The sequence below is a fragment of the Herpailurus yagouaroundi genome, unplaced genomic scaffold (genome assembly GCF_014898765.1).
Source record: "Herpailurus yagouaroundi ecotype Mexico unplaced genomic scaffold, PumYag 188, whole genome shotgun sequence".
NCBI lineage: Eukaryota > Metazoa > Chordata > Mammalia > Carnivora > Felidae > Herpailurus > Herpailurus yagouaroundi.
This window is the reverse complement of record NW_024412419.1, coordinates 9906160-9922294: the sequence shown is the minus strand read 5'-3', so window position 1 is coordinate 9922294 and position 16135 is coordinate 9906160. Positions and strand designations below refer to the sequence as shown.

Here is a 16135-nt window from a genome sequence, read left to right as displayed (position 1 = left end):
ATACACAACATATTCCCGTGGAGTCTGCCTCTGCAAAGAGCATGTGCAATCCGATCCTGACTCATAGTCAAAATATACATCCGTCGATCTTATTAACAGTGTTATTGACCATCTTATTGTAATCTGAACGTTAACAAACGTGTGACCTGGATAGTCATTTGCCTGTTTATTATGTTAGCAGTCATCGATTGCGTACTCGCACTGTGCCTGAAGATGCACAAGAGGGCAATTCTATCTCCGCTCTTGAGGAATGTGGATGGAACAGCAGAAGCTCAGCAAGGTCGAGCGACGGCCACTGGGCAAACGCTGGTTGGCCTGGACTCCAGCTCAGATCCTCCAACTAATGTCTTGGTCCTCTTTCCCACCTAGGTTGCTCTATGGCCTATGTTCAGGGACTACCTCTGCTCCTCCTGGGTTTCTTAACTCTTGTCTGGATGGCTGGCAAGCTGAGGATAAAGACACAATGTGAGGGAAGAGGCCCTATTTTCGTTATGACTCGAAGAAGACAGCAGAGCAACCTTTCTGAGTTGGGTGGAAATCTGGTGGCTGAAGCAGCTTCCCAGAGACAGTTCCCGGTCACGGAGACTATCTGGATTTTTTCCCCCCGCGGTGTGCATTTCAAAATGCTTCTTTCCGCTGGCACTCATGCTCTGTAAGACCTCACAGTTTCCCTGGGATGTGCGCCAATTTGATTACCTCTTTTTTCCATGCTTGGAAGCTGCTGTGTAGTAATCCTTTAACCTCTGCAAAGCCAGGGAAAATGTGACAGCAAAGACAATGTTCGTACTGGAGAACATTTTCCCCATTTTGATGCGGAAGCTCTCTTGCGTATTTACAAAGAGGGGCGCAGAGCTGTGTCACTTACAGTTGCTCGCCTGATCAGCTCAGAGTTCTGAATGGCTCCTTCCTTCTCCTCCTTCCTAAGGAAACTAGAGCATCCTCAGGAAAATGGCTTTGACTTCATGGCAACACCTTTGATCTTTAATATACTTAAGAATCTCTCTGACTTGTAAAACTAGTTTTAATATCTCTCCCAACTTTTGATTAAGCCTTGATAGGATGATCCACATGGTTTCAACTTCTTTCAGGTCCTTGAAATCAGCCTTGAAAAATCCTTGGTCCTACTACCTCTAGACTTCCCAGGCCAGGCCCCAAAGCCTCCTGCTTAATTCAGTTCATCAGTTTCTAAGAAGAGAGTGTAGGCAGGCCCCAGGAAAAGAGAGAGAGGAGGGACTAATGGGTTTCCTATAAAGTTCTCTTTTTTTTCCCTTTTATAGATTAAGTTGACTGATTGATTGATTTCTGATACATGTGCTAGAGGTTGCCTAGGTATTCGCAAACAGATTTCCTCTTATCTGTGAACCCACTGCTAGACAATATTTCCCAGCCTTCCTTACAGTTACATATCACCCTGAGTGACTCATTTCTAGCCAATGAAAATGCAGGTGAAAGCGACATATACCACGTTTCAGCCTGCATTATAAAAGCTTCCTACAAACTACCCGTCTCCCTCCTGTGTCCACTGGTAATGGAACTTACTCTCCTAGTGAGATAGGGTCCCCTCCCTAAGGAAAGAAAAAAAATAAATAAAAAGAAAACAAACAAACAAAAAACCTCAAGGCAACCTGGTTACATGCATACGTGACAACATCCCTCACGACCTTGTAACATGAAACCACTCAATCAGACTACATGTTTGTATGTTACCATATATGGGAGACAAAGAAGTGAAAAATATATTAAAAAAACTGCACCACGTGGCATTCGGGACTCAGTTCTTTGGGTACGAACCCAACTGAGTGGTGCTGGCAGTTGCTTCCTGGAAAGAAAAGCATTGGTGTCACAACTCTCGGTGTGGGAACCCTGCTACACTAGGAGACAGTGAAAAAACTAAATAGAGATACCCAGGTATGTCTCTGAATTCCCATTGGAAAGCCATCATTGAATACATTATTGGATTTTATGTGACTGAAAAATAAGCACCTATAATGTCGAACCACTGAAGTGTGGGGGTTTATTTGTTTCAAAATCATATGCCACCACCAGCTGTTACAGAAATCAGCACCTTGGTGTTGGCTTAGTGGTTGGTTTCAGGGTGGCAAGGAAAGAGATAAATTAGGCCAGAAGAGAAAGAAGTTTGTTTTGTTGTGACAAAATAGTCGGTTGCTTTCAATTTGAGAAGGCAACCTAGTTGATTCCTTACTCTAGAGAAAGTGGTTGGAAAAAGTCAGAATAATTGTGTATCAAGTTATATTGACTTGACTTAGCATAGGATTAAAAGAGAGAGAGAGAAAGAGAGAGAGTTCAGGCAAGAATAGACTGCTTTCCAAACAGATGTCCGTGACAGTCAAGAGCATCCAAAGACCCAAGGTTCTACGGTGTTGAAAAAGCAGGCTACAGCCAGACCTCAAATGGTAACAGATAAGATTGAAAGAGATGTTTAGTGACTAAAGCCCAGTAAATAATCTCATTTGAACCAAACAGCTCAAGTCCGAGGCAACCACTCCTGAATAGTATGGCCTTCCTAAGTATTATTTCACATAGCATCAAGGTTATCACCATTAAGTTGAGACGAAGAGTAGGACGAGGTTTAAAAAGAAAAAAAAAAAAGATTAAAATAAAGTAAAATAAAATAAAATAAAATGGGAGAATTATGTCCATGAAAGGGCTTTGACTGTGGTTATAGGGACATGGAACCACTTAGAAAAAAATTGATCGGAAGTCTACAGAATTTATGAGAGAAATGAATTTTCAACGAATTCACCACTGGAGGCTGAAAAGCCCTTGCCTGTCCAAGCTTTAAATGAGCCCTGGAGCTTCCAAGTTGCACAAGTAGAGAAGAAGCTATGAACGGTGATCAACTTGCAAGGGGAACATACTCCCCCGTCCTCACTTGAGCTGGGACCAGTGAGGATGGCAGGCAAGGGGACTCTCCCCGGAGAGCCAGCAGCCGTGCTAGACATCTGGGTTTTAACAAAGGAATTTCCTGTACTGCTGGGACAGAGGGACCTCTGTTCACCAAGGATCACAACTGCTGAGAATCAAGGGCTCTCCCATCTATAAGAGCCTAGAGTGGTTTCATCCTGTCTTTTCGCCACCATTGTATTTTGTGTGTGTGTTGAAAGTGGATAGTAGATGCTTTGGCTTTTTTAGAGCACAGGTCTCTAGACTAGGAGTAGATAACACCAAATCTGGAGGATAGAAAGGCCGTATCGCCCAGAAATCCTGGATTTTCAACTGGGTGCCGTGACTGGATGGGATTTTATGTTATCTTCCTTAGGTAGGGGCTGAACTTGTTCCCTACGTGAGACGATGAAACTGATAGTTGGTGACAGTTTCCTCTTCTTTCGTGGCTATCCAGTTAATAAACCTCATCTCTCAGCCTTCCTTACAGATGTGTAACATGATCAAGTTCTAGGCAACATTACTAGTTCTAGAACTGGGCCATAAAAACCTAGATACTTCTACACATAAACTAATCTTTCCATTTCCCCTAACCTATGGCAATATGTTTATATCTGTATATACCTGTTTTTCTCTTTTCACTAATCTGTCAGTGTAATAAATTCTAAAATGGTAGAAATAAGGATGTATACGGCGGGGGCGGGGGTGACTATCACAGATTTGGGAGGCCAGAGATAACATTAAGGATATTTATGTCTAAACTAAACAATGAAGGAAGAGAAGTTAGCTGAGCATCAGGGTCATGGGCAAGATACCATCCAAGCAAATGGAGTAGGGAGGGAGACCCAGAGACACAAAAAATCCTACGTAGCAGAAAGTGAGAATCCCCCACCAATGTACTGTTAGTCCTTATGATGTCAGTGTCTTAAAATGCTTCTTCAAGTATCTCCATCTGTATCTCTTTCCCTGAGACTATCTCTGGTTGCTGGAACCTGTCTTCTGCCTGCGTACAGAAGGCCAGAAGTGCCAAGGAACTGATGCCTTTCTCTCCCCAGGATTTGGTGTATGAGTACCCCAAATCCCTCACCTCTGAGATGGGTTGGCTACAAAGCTCATGTTCTACACTGGATAACAATAGTGGTAATGTGCTTAGTAATCCGGTCACAGCTTCTTTCTGTGTCTCAAGTGTCTATTACCATACTGTTGCATCCTGAGATCAACTCTCAGTTAAAATTCACATACCTGTGAATCGTTATCTCAGGGTCTGCTTTTGGGAGAAACTAACTTTCATGCCGTAATTGAATAGCTAAAAAAAAAAAAAAAAAAAAAAAAGGTCCAAATTGATTGAAAGAGGGAATACACTGACCCTTGAACAAATGGGGGTTAGAAGCACTAACCACTCGTGCATTCAGAAATCCACGTGTAACTTTTGACTCCCCAGAAACTTAATTACTAATAGCCTACTGTCAACTGGAAAGCCTTACCTGTAGCAGAAACAGTCAGTTAACACATATTTTGTATGTTGTATGTGTTATATACTGTATTCTTAAAATGAAATAAGCTGGAGAAAAAGTATTATTAAGAAAATCCTGGACGCCGGGTGGCTCAGTCAGTTATGTGTCTGACTTCAGCTCAGGTCATGATCCCACGGTTTTTGGGTTTGAGCCCCACGTCGGGCTCTGTGCTGACAGCTCAGAGCCTGGAGCCTGCTTCAGATTCTGTGTCTCCCTCTCTCTCTGCCCCTCCCCTCCTTGTGCTCTGTCTCTCTGTCTCTCTCAAAAATAAATAAACATTAAAAAAATTTAAAAAAAAAAAAAAGAAAATCCTAAGGAAGAGAAAATACATTTATAGGACTGTATTTATCAAAAGAAAGTTGTGAATAAGTGGACCTGAACAGCTCAAACTTGTGCTGTTCAAGGGCCAACTGTATAAGGAAGAGAAATTATAAAAATGCGTATGGGAAGGTAACATTTGTACTTTATTTGAAGGGCATGTACATCCCACCGAATGGCTTGCTAAACAATAGGAATAGAGTTAGACATTAGGTTTGTGTTAGAAAAAGTACCAGTCTGGAAGCAAGATTGGCTTGGTGACAGAGAGAGCAAAACCAGAAGAAGGGAGAAAAATTTGGAGCTTTTTAAAGTAACCAAGATGGAAATTAATAATAACTTGGGTTTTGATCATGGACAAGTGGATGGAGAGGTAAGAGGGCTTGAGAGACATTTAGATGAAGGTAGATCCGAACGAGGCTGATCAAACTGACAGGTTTGATAGAATGTGAAGAGCAAGAAAGAGGATTAAAACCAAGGAAATTCCTTGGGAACCAGAGAACCTGGATGGAAGGTGACAGTGTTTTCCAGAGCAGGAAATCTAAAGGTTCATCAAAACTAACTGAAAGGAGGTAAAAAATGCTCTGTTTGGCACGTGACGAATTTGAGACACCAGTCAGATATGTAAATAGACGTATCTAGTTATCAGTGAGATTCATGGATCAGAAATTCAGGAAAATGATCAGAGATGGAGATGGAGATTTGACTATTATATAAATCTAGATGTTAATAGAAGCAGTAAGATGATAATATCCAGTGAAAACTCCCGGAGCAGTGGTTGATTGTATGCCTGCTCCCCAGAAGACAATTCTTTTTTTTTTTTTTCTTTTTCCTTCTTCTTACCACAATGAGTACAAAATAATTTATGGGTTTTATTTAGAGGACAGAGGTCAAATATGAAAGATATCTTGCCGGACAGGTGTTTAGTAATGTAGGTGAAACATCTATTTGTGATTATCTGAGCCTAGGACCTAAATAATTTTTTTTCATAATAAATACAAAATTTATTTTGTAAATTTTTTATATGCATCGTATTTTTCAGGAATGAAACTATGTATATTGGAGATCATTTTATTTACTTTTCTTTGGCTATTTGCTAAGAGTTTTTCACTGTGACGCAATAGGGTGTCGCCAATGGCAATACGGTCATGACATGTACGTTACCAATGTATTACCTCTACGTCGGTTTGAAATTTCAGCTGTCGTAAGCACAAATATGACAGAGGTTTGAAACTTAGAAACATTAAAAGTTGTTCCATATTCTCACACACACAAACACATTTGTGTATCACAGAATGGTAAGAAAATGGGAAACTGGTACCTTGATTTTCTTTTATATTTGAATTTCCAATGGTATGTAATTGAACATGATACTCTGCACGGGTTTCACCCATGCCTACCCTGCCGCTCCCTGCATTACAGTTTATTTTTACACTCCGTTCCTTACGATGCTGTCTATGGAAGGGTATGGTCTCCAAGTCATTTTGAGTACTAGAAACTGAATTTTGAGATAAGCAACAGATGTTCTGTGATCTCTTATCGCATCATCCCGTGCCATAACATAGGGAATTATGTCAGCACTAAATATCAGATTTCCTCATTTTATCTTATTAGACTGTAATTTATATTCATATACTGAGATTAAGGATATTTCCCCCTTTGATTCAGGCCTTTGACAATCGGTCTGGTTTGTATTTATCTTACTATTTTTAATCGAGTGTCCAGCCACACATCTAATTTTTCAGTCCCTACACTTCTCGGTCATGATGTCTTCTCATCGCCTGAATTCCATTACATCCCAACATTTTGCATAGCTGCCACACAGAGCCTAACATCTTAATTCCCTTTGTCACAAAATCTTAACTTTTTTTTTTTCACAATCTTTACCTTCTTTCAAAATCTTAACTGGTCAAACCACACTTGCGGTTCAATGAACACTTTTATAAATACAAAGTTGTTTTCTTTTCACGGAGACATTAAGAAACAAAATTCCTTTTCGTTGATGTAGATATTTTGTAGTGCCTGCTTGGACAGCACGTAGACTAAAATTGGAACAATACAGAATAGATTAGCATGACCCTCAAACAACGGTGACGCACGCATTCATGATACAGCTATTTTGTAAAAGTTGATTCTGTCGGTAATTTTCAGGAGGCCATACTTACATATTTGAATCTTCGTTTTTCTGGGGGTGTTATTGTCAGAACCAATGATTGGTGACAACCCTAACATAGACAGCAAGTAGAAATATTATTGCAGTGGAATCAAATTTAGTGGTCACTGTTGAAAGAGATCATTGTATTCTGTTGCATCAAAGCTCATATTCGAAATGCCATTTCCTATAAAATTTCTCTGCTCTTTTTTGGGGGGAGTGGGGGCACTCAGGGGTCTTTCTGCTTTAAGTAGCATAGAAACACTACGATTTCAGATGGATGCTCCTGTTGGAAAGACTGTTTCTTTCTTCAGGGTCAGAGACATAAATGGTAACCCTGAACATATGGAGGGAACAGCTACATGCAAGATGGAACAGACGACAAATTACCACCGAAAATTATATTGCATGTTTATTTTTGAAGGATTTTGCATCGGGTACACAAGATTTTGCAGTGATTTTGAGGAGTCCTGTGACCTCAGGTTATCAAGCCAGTATTTCCTCAAGCTCCGACACTCTGTGACTCTATGACTCAAGAATTATTGTCATGCTTTCCCTCCCACGGAGCCTTAGAGCAGTGAGAGGCAGAATATTCATATGAACCCATTTGGAAATTTGTCAAAATTCAAACAGACCATTACTGGCAGAGCTTAAATTTGCACAAAGCTTTTTTCTCCCCCTCCCATTCACTCTAAAAAAAAAAAATCAATTCTTTCCACTATACCATGCAGCTATTCTATATGTTCCCACAAGCACTGAAGCCATGTGTAATGATTAGCATGTCAGAGCAAAAACAGAATCTATCAGGGTAATAATTTTTGTTCTCGTGTATTCTTTTTATTATTTTTGATTACATGCAAACTACGTGAGCACTTCACTAGTTATCTATCTATTGCTAAACAAATTACTCCCAAATTCGTGGCTTAAAACAATACTCCATTCTTTCCTCGTTAGTTCTGCAGTCAGGGAGCTGGGCAGGGCTTAGCTGGGTCCTCTCACAAAGCTGCTGTCATCTCAGGGTTCAGCTGGAGCAGGATCTGCTTTCAAGCGTGCTCGGTGGTTGTTGGTAGGATTTAGTTCCTCTAGGGCTGTGAGTTTGAGGACCTCACTTCCATGCTGGCTGCTGGACTGGAGCCGCCTCACCACCTGGACAGGTGGCCCTCTGCACCAGAGCCATCGTGTGCAAGAGCCAGGGAGGGAAGTCATGATCTTTCATCACCTGACTGTGGTATGTACGCTTCATCCTTATGCTGTGCTCCCCTCATTCACAGCAAGTCAGCCCTGAGTGAAAGGGAGCTGAATACACAAGGGTGTGAACAGCAGGAGTTGGGGGTCATTGGGGGCCATGTCAGGATCTGCCCTCCACCAGTGGACTCATGCTACATTGATTTGTGCAACTCACATCTCATAAATTCTCTCAAGAGCAACTTGATTGCTGCATGTACGTGGTTTGTGGGAGAAACTGTTTATTCGTTCACGTACATATACCTTTTGACAAACCCTGTACTGGAGGTTCAGAATCCAGGAGTGAATATCCGATCCTTGCCTCAAAGGGGCTCAACTTCTGCTGATGGCTGGAGATAGACATATGAGCAAGATCCTGAACAGGGTAATAATGGGGGGTGAGCAGTGAGAGGCAGAACCCTTCCTTGCCTAAGATACCCATATTGTAGAATTTCTCCACTGTCGTGGACTATGAGTCTGGAGTTCTATCCAGCAAGAGAGCAGACACAGAATTGAACACAAGAGACGCTAATGTCCAGGAGGAGACAAGAGCCCCGGACAGGGGTTTCACCTCTGTATTTATTGATCTCACAAGATACTATCCACGTGGTAATTGTGAAGAAAAGAAAATATTACACACGTGGCGAATGTGAAGAAAACAAGATCTTACACACGTGAACTTGAAGAAAACAATTAGATAGTAATCATTAACTTGTATGTGTAAGAAGCAAAGGGTCTGGGAGGCAAGTGGGGTTTGTAATCAAGGTACCTTAGTATATTGGCATCAGATGGAAAGTAATTTCTTGCAGGTGTTATAACAAGTTACTTGTGATCCTATTACAATATCTCGCTAGCTAACCTTGGGCATTTTCACCCTATGGTGGCGACTTTCCTCCCTAAGCTTTTTTCTAACTCATTTACGTAAGTAGAACCTATTGCCCACAGTTCCCGTTTTTGGTTTGTCTTTGTCTTAAGTTTACATGCGAGAACCATCATGACGAGTTTCTGAGCCTTCTTTTGCTGTCAGGTGGTTTGGAGGGTGATTCTTTGCCTGATTGATGAATACCAGTGATGGAGATCATGGCCATCAGATGAAAATCAGGAGTATATGCACTATCATTGTGTTGTAAGAGGACGCCAGCCTGGTTAGACAGGCGCTTAAGGCTTCCCCATATTATATCAGGGGCAAGGACTTGCATTTGTGGAGTGGCTTCAGGATGAGGAGTCAGTGAAGAGGCTTCTTCAATCTTGAAAAATGGGAACAGTAGTTGCTCATTCAGAATCCTCTGGAAGTCATGGTTGGTTGGAAGACATTCTGCCACGCCATGATATGGCTTCACTAATCCACAGAGGCCAGGAATCTGAAAGAACACAAGCATATCCTTGACTCCACGTGAGAAGGTTAAACCAGCACCATAGGATGAGAGGGTTTATCTAATTTAGAAGAATGTATCTCAGCTGCAGTTATTCCTTGAGGGTCAAGATTTAAAATCTTAATAGTGATCCTAGCATGATCGAGGAGAAGTGGAGATTGTAATGTAGACAACCATGTGTAATCCTCCCCCATTTTTTATTTTTTTTTTATTATTTTTTTTTCAACGTTTATTTATTTTTGGGACAGAGAGAGACAGAGCATGAACGGGGGAGGGGCAGAGAGAGAGGGAGACACAGAATCGGAAACAGGCTCCAGGCTCCGAGCCATCAGCCCAGAGCCCGACGCGGGGCTCGAACTCACGGACCGCGAGATCGTGACCTGGCTGAAGTCGGACGCTTAACCGACTGCGCCACCCAGGCGCCCCTCCCCCATTTTTTAAACATAATTTTAAGTTTATTACGTGCTCATCCTACAATTGCTTGGCCTTGTGGATTATAAGGAAATTTAATTTTATCTGCCATTTCCTTCTGCCTTTGTTTCCCACATCCTTCCCCCCTGGACAATTTTGACCCTTAAAATCTTTAAGGTTACTGAGGGTAGATGGTCTTCTCTTCTGTAACTACTTACTGCTAAATAGGGGGCATAGAAATGTACCCACCTACGGGTCAACATTGATCAGTTGGGGTAAGTATAGGGGAGTTATGAAAGGGAAAGACAGAGTTCAGGGAAAATGGAGCCTCTTTGTGTAGAAAGGGTCATCTGTGTACTGGAAATTATAGGGGTCCAGCAAGAGTCACAAAACTATGACAAAAAGACTCATGATTAAAAGATCTGGTGCAATTGACAAGGAAATTTAGTTGTTTCTGTAGCACATAATGCTTCAATAATCATAATATCAAGTGATAACCTTATACCAAAAATTATGAAAACTAGGATTTGCATATAATCTCTAGAATAGTTATAACATTTACTCAAATGTAACCGAAGTGTTATTATTTGTTTGACAGTGCTTCCAGAGTAACTTAACATACCAAAGAAGCCTAATTGGTCAAAAAGACTTCATTTATAATTTAAGTCTTGGGAAATGTGTTTTAAAAAAAAAACCTCAGAAAGCTACAAAGCACAAAGCATATTTACCATCAGACCCAAATATCCATAGTTTCTCTGCAATAAGAAGCCAAAAGCAGATAAGCCTTGTTTAGTAATCAATGCTTTAGTATCCCATCCTATTTAGAAAAGGCCTAGATGTCCAATGAATTCAATCCCGATTTATCATGCAAGCAAAACTTTTTTGGTTACTAAAACCTTTGAAAGCTATCTCAACAATTATCCATGATCACTATGAGACAAAGTTAACCATTACATCAAGTCATAACATGAGAATATTTCACCTTTGGTAAACAGGTCTATTTCAAACCAACAAACTTATGTTTGGGTCCACCTAAGACAATTTGTTCCCCATGGTTAATTTTTACCTGGAACACTGGTGGGGAAATCTGAAGTGAGTGGTCTTTACTCCATGACATCTCAGAGACCATGTTTAAGGGTTGGGAAAAGGTTTCTATAGCTAACAATATGGCTCACAGTTCTGATTAGAACTGGGTCCGGTGTATAATATATGTTCCCAGTTTCTTCCAGTTTTCCAAAGGCCTGAAGCCTTGTGAGTTTTCCCCGAGGCATCTGTAAACACTGCAAGGGCATTCTTAATAGGTTGTAGCGTCTGGGTAAAGATGTTGTCACAGGGCATCTTTTGTTCCTTTAAAAGGTTATATTTTTTCCAATGACAAAACGGGGAGCCAGTGTTCTCTGGATATAGGGGTGCCAAAGGGCTGGCTGAAAATAAAGAGGCTTAGGTTCCTTGGAAATTTTCTTTAATTTACTTTGGGTGAGTCTATATCTTCATAAACATCATCCACACTCAGGGGGATAATGGCCATAGGGACAATAGACCACAGAACATTAGGGCCTTCCGTATGGTGTGCCATTGGTGTTTCACCTATTCGTTCCCAAATGTCTAGGTTGAAGGTTCCTTGCTAGGGAAACCAAGGACAGCATTACTGAATGATCATTAGTAATTTAAGGGTGCCATACGAATGTATTGTTTCTGTTTCGGGGATAGGGAGTCTCCCATATGATTCTTTCAAAAGTTCCATGGCAGCGCATCCTAATATAGCTTCACTTTTCTCTTACCTTGTCAGGAGAGATTGTAGTCATGTGCACTTTTTTCTTTTTTAGAGGTCTAGTCATTCCACAGCATTGTGCAGTCCTTGAGTTACATGGGCTTCTTAGTCATGTTAGCTTATAGTCATGTCGTCTTCTTAGCTACATCACCTTCTTAGCCACGTCGCCTTCTCGTCACTTTGGCTTCACGTCAGGGTCACCGTCTGTTGCAGACTATGAATCTGGCATTCTCTCTTGTCCAGCAAGAGGGTGGACACAGAATTGAATACAAGAGAGGCTAAGGTCCAGGAGGAGACAAGAGCCCTCAGCAGGGGTTTCGTCTACGTATTTATTGAGCTCTCAAGATCTTGCAAACGTGGGGAACGTGAAGAAAACAAGATTTTGCACATGTGAACATGGAGAAAACAATCTGACAGTAATCATTACCTTGTATGTGTAAGCAGCAATGGGTCTGGGAGGCAAGTGGAGTTTATAATCAATGTATATTAGTATATCGGCATCAGATGGAAAGTAATTTCCTGCAGGTGGTATAACAAGTTACTTGTGATCCCATTACAATATCTCGCTAGCTAACCTCAGGTGTTTTCACCCTGTGGTGACAGCTTTCCACCCTAAGCTTCTTTCTAACCATTTATGTAAGTAGAACCTATTTCCCCACACGCCACATCCATGGCCTTCTGTTAGGCAAGCAATAACATCATTTTGCTCTTAAAATTTGGTTTAGTCAGTCAACCATCAGTGGTCAGTCCTTACTCCCTTGTAGTGAAATGGGAGCAAATGAGATGATTGTAAAACTATGGTGCGAGTCTGGCCAGTTGGCCCAAAGAAAGGAGTGGTCACATCCACAATGGAGAGCAGTAAGGAAAGGTCTTCGTGGGGAAATGGAGTGAGATTTGAGTCTTGAAAGTCAATATCCCAGTTGGATGGGTGGGTGTATATGGTTGGTGGTGCCATTTAGCAAGGCAAGGAATACATGGAAAGAAGCAGGTTCAGATGCAGTGTGAAATATGATCTTAATAGTACATTAGTCAGGGTTTGGATGGAATATATAGAATCCATGCTATCGAGTTAAACTTAAAAAAAAAAAAAGACTTCATAAAGGCTCTTGCACAATTCCTAGAAGGGCTCAAGGAGCTGCTCCCAAACTGAGGCATCACAGGTCAACTTCCTACATGAGAAAAAGACATTCATTAGCCTGCCTCTCGGGAAATTCCACGCATCATCGATTCCAACATTTGAACTTGTCTCACATCTGTGACTGCAATTGTAGGAATGTTGGGAAATTCAGTCTGAGGGTTTTCCAGCCCTGTTAGAAGGGCATCATGGGGATGATGGGAGCCATTTCTTAGCATCAGTCACATGTTTACTTTGATATGTTGTTTGAAGTGCGTGTGGGACACCCTTGTGGAGAAGCCCAGTAAGGATCAGCTAGCCAGGGGCAACCCACATGCAAGAGATCTGGTGTTAGCTGAAACCCTGAAAATACGTATCACCCAAAAAGAATGTGGGAACCAACAAAGGCTCCTAACAACTCTCTTTGGTACTGTCTATTCATTTTTAGAAAGAGCCAAGAACATTAGAACTCTTAAGTTGCCAAGAACCAATTAGAGCATCTATTTCAACTTTAGTGTAATATTTGAATTTGTTGGCTTCCTGGCTAAATTAATGAGTAATTACACTGAGCTTAATATCTTTTAAAACAACCCACCCCATTGTCAGACAATGTGCTGTCTCTGAAACTGTGTTAGATTCATCCGAGATTATTCTCCCCCAAACCTCCACCCATTCATTCTTTTTTTTCTGTACTGGGAGCTGCACAGAATATGTTTGTGCCCTATTTCCTTCAAATGTCTATCAAAATGTATAGGGAATTCCTAATACCACGAGCCCCTCTTTGGATCACAAGCCATAAGTTGCTTCGAATGCTTGGCAAAACTTTCTGGAAAGAGACAGTGAAAATCCTAGAGGATTTTGTTTCCCGGTGTTCTGTGGCTCCCCAGTGCTCTGAAACGATTCGTGAAGCTTGATCACCCCCAGCTTCACCAGCCTCTGAACCCACCTAAGGCATCTCACTGACTCCCACCTCCCTCTGAGCTGGCTGACAGGCGTCGCCTCTGCTTACCCCAGATCAGCCATGTTGTAGGTGGATCTGTACCTTTCCCCCATGACTCTTCTTGTCACTCTCTCCGTCTCGATTTCTTCATCTGAAGGGTCTTCGTTCCTGGACAGTAGCAGCAAACCCTGAGAAAATCTGATGCCTGTAAGTGAGTAACCTCAGAGCCAGATAAACACAAAGAAATAGATCTCAGGATTCCACGTTTAAGGATATCATTTTGAATTTTAAAATCTGACCAGCAGATACCAGGCACACCTGAGTGTCTGATGCCACTAGGAGGCACAGAAAGAAAAGGCAGCCGAGGTCTGGAAAAGCAGACGGATCGTAGATGACATCTCGTTAAAAGGAATTGTTTTGCAATGGTGATTTTGTAGCACAGTGAAGCTAACGATTCCTAATCTGCTGTGCAACAGAGGTACTGTGCTGGAGCTTTCATTTACTTGATTTAACACCTAAGAGTAAGGTAACTGTTACTCTCTCTTTATCATAGACAAAAAAAAATGAAAGCTCAGAGCTGTTAGGTAACATGTCTCCGTATTAATTAACTCATCCATTAGCAGCGCTTTTTACGATATCGCACCTGAGAAGCACGGCAGGATACAGGATTAAGATCCTTTTCGGTCTGTCCTGTCACTCAGCGCATTAATAGGACCAGATTTAGGTTCCACCAAAAATTCTTAGGATGCTCTAACTTTGTATTTTGCTTTGCTTCATCTTCTCCAGAAAATTGCTCTCCCTTGTCATCGCATCAATAAATCTCCATCCAAAACATCTCTCTCAGGTAGCGTTGCACCTGGCAGATTTTGATTCTCAGCTCACCTGCCTCTCTATTCGGCTCATGCAGGTTTGGGGCATCAGTGTCGAGCAGGAGCCTTTAGAAGAGGGTGTGATTGCTTTCATCAACCTCTGAGCTAACCCACACCCCTCATGCCTAGAGTGGGGAAAAGGTTGGGATTTATTAAGTGCCAGGTGATAAACCTGACAAGACAGCTGGGACATTGTTTAGGAAATTGGAGTTGCAATCTCACTCCTGGTGACTGCTTGTTGATTGGCTTAAAGAATGTAATGATTTCAAGAGGTCTGGAGTCCAGAAGCCTTGACCCCCTGCCTGGCACTTTTGCAGACTCGTTTTACAGATGCATTAATTGAGACCCTAAAGGATGGAATAATGAAGTGTCTTTCCCAAAGTCAGAGAGAAAATTAGTGACAGAAGATGGGCCAGAATTCAGAATTGTGAAGTGTTATATCCAAACTCACCACCTCCCCCTGCCCCCACCACACACGCGCACGCGCCCGCGCACACACACACACACACACTCCAACTAGACCCTCTCCTTCTCTGAGAGATAGCATCCTTCACGGAGGTACATTACCCACAGGTAAACATCAGATCCAATGGCCAGAATCTGGTTGGTGCTGTCCATTAAGCGGTGACCTTGGCGTTCTCTCCTAGAAACTAGAATTGTTAGTGGGAATGTTGTTCTACATACTCATTTTCCTATATCACATGCTTCCATCATCTTATTCTCCTCACCAAGTGGGACATTAGACCGCTTGGAAAATTTTTACACATGCATATTGTATCCATGTGTGCAGTACGAGCCCTGTTTCAAATATGTATATACATTGGCAACCTCTCCTTTTCCTTTCAGGAAGTTGGAAACAGATGTTTCAGCTAAACTAATAACTGGGCTTCTGTATTTGTGTTTGGAATTCAAAGAACTTCCATCCAGTGGATTAAAGTCAAATTCATATAGTTTGCCTGATGAAGCGAAACAATAACACGTTTGATAAATGTAGGAAGTTTTTGTCATTGGAAGATATTCTCCATTTGCTTTTTTTTTTAATTTTTTTTTTACCTTTATTTATTTTTGAGAAACAGAGTGAGACCAAGCATGAGCGGGGGAGGGGCAGAGAGAGAAGGAGACACAGAATCTGAAGCAGGCTCCAGGCACAGAGCCCGACACGGGGCTCGAACCCACGAACTGTGAGATCATGACCTGAACCGAAGTCGGGCGCGCAACCGACTGAGCCACCCAGGCGCCCCTCCATTTGCTTAAAAAGGTGTGTGAAAAACTGTGCATGAACAGGGGCTAGAATTTCACTTTGTTCAATTACCATAATAAATATCTCCCGCTCCGTATCAGGAGAACTCATTGATGCTAGTGCCTTCCGTGTAGCCTACGCCTTATCTGCATAGACAGATGCCAATCTTCTTAGGCACCGATAGACCGTGGTTTGTTCTTTATTTTTTTTTCACAGTTTACCCTCCAGGAACTATCACAGTAAAGAATTCGTTTTAGCGTAAAAGTGCACCTACCAGTAACAACTTTGGATTGCGAGGAACTTGTTCT

At 41.8% G+C, this 16135-nt stretch overlaps 1 long non-coding RNA gene and 1 other non-coding gene across 2 annotated transcripts in view; both read left to right on the top strand.

The window, feature by feature from the left end:
* Nucleotides 1-15379, top strand: part of LOC121044116 (uncharacterized) — a 144171-nt gene extending 128792 nt beyond the window's left edge. Inside the window, exon 4 of the long non-coding RNA XR_005797138.1 lies at nt 14505-15379. This is a non-coding gene — a long non-coding RNA (uncharacterized LOC121044116). The remainder of the gene's footprint in view (nt 1-14504) is intronic.
* Nucleotides 6752-6856, top strand: LOC121044637 (U6 spliceosomal RNA). Its single transcript, XR_005797401.1, has one exon. It is a non-coding gene; the product is annotated as a U6 spliceosomal RNA (small nuclear RNA).
* Nucleotides 15380-16135: the final 756 nt, after the last annotated feature.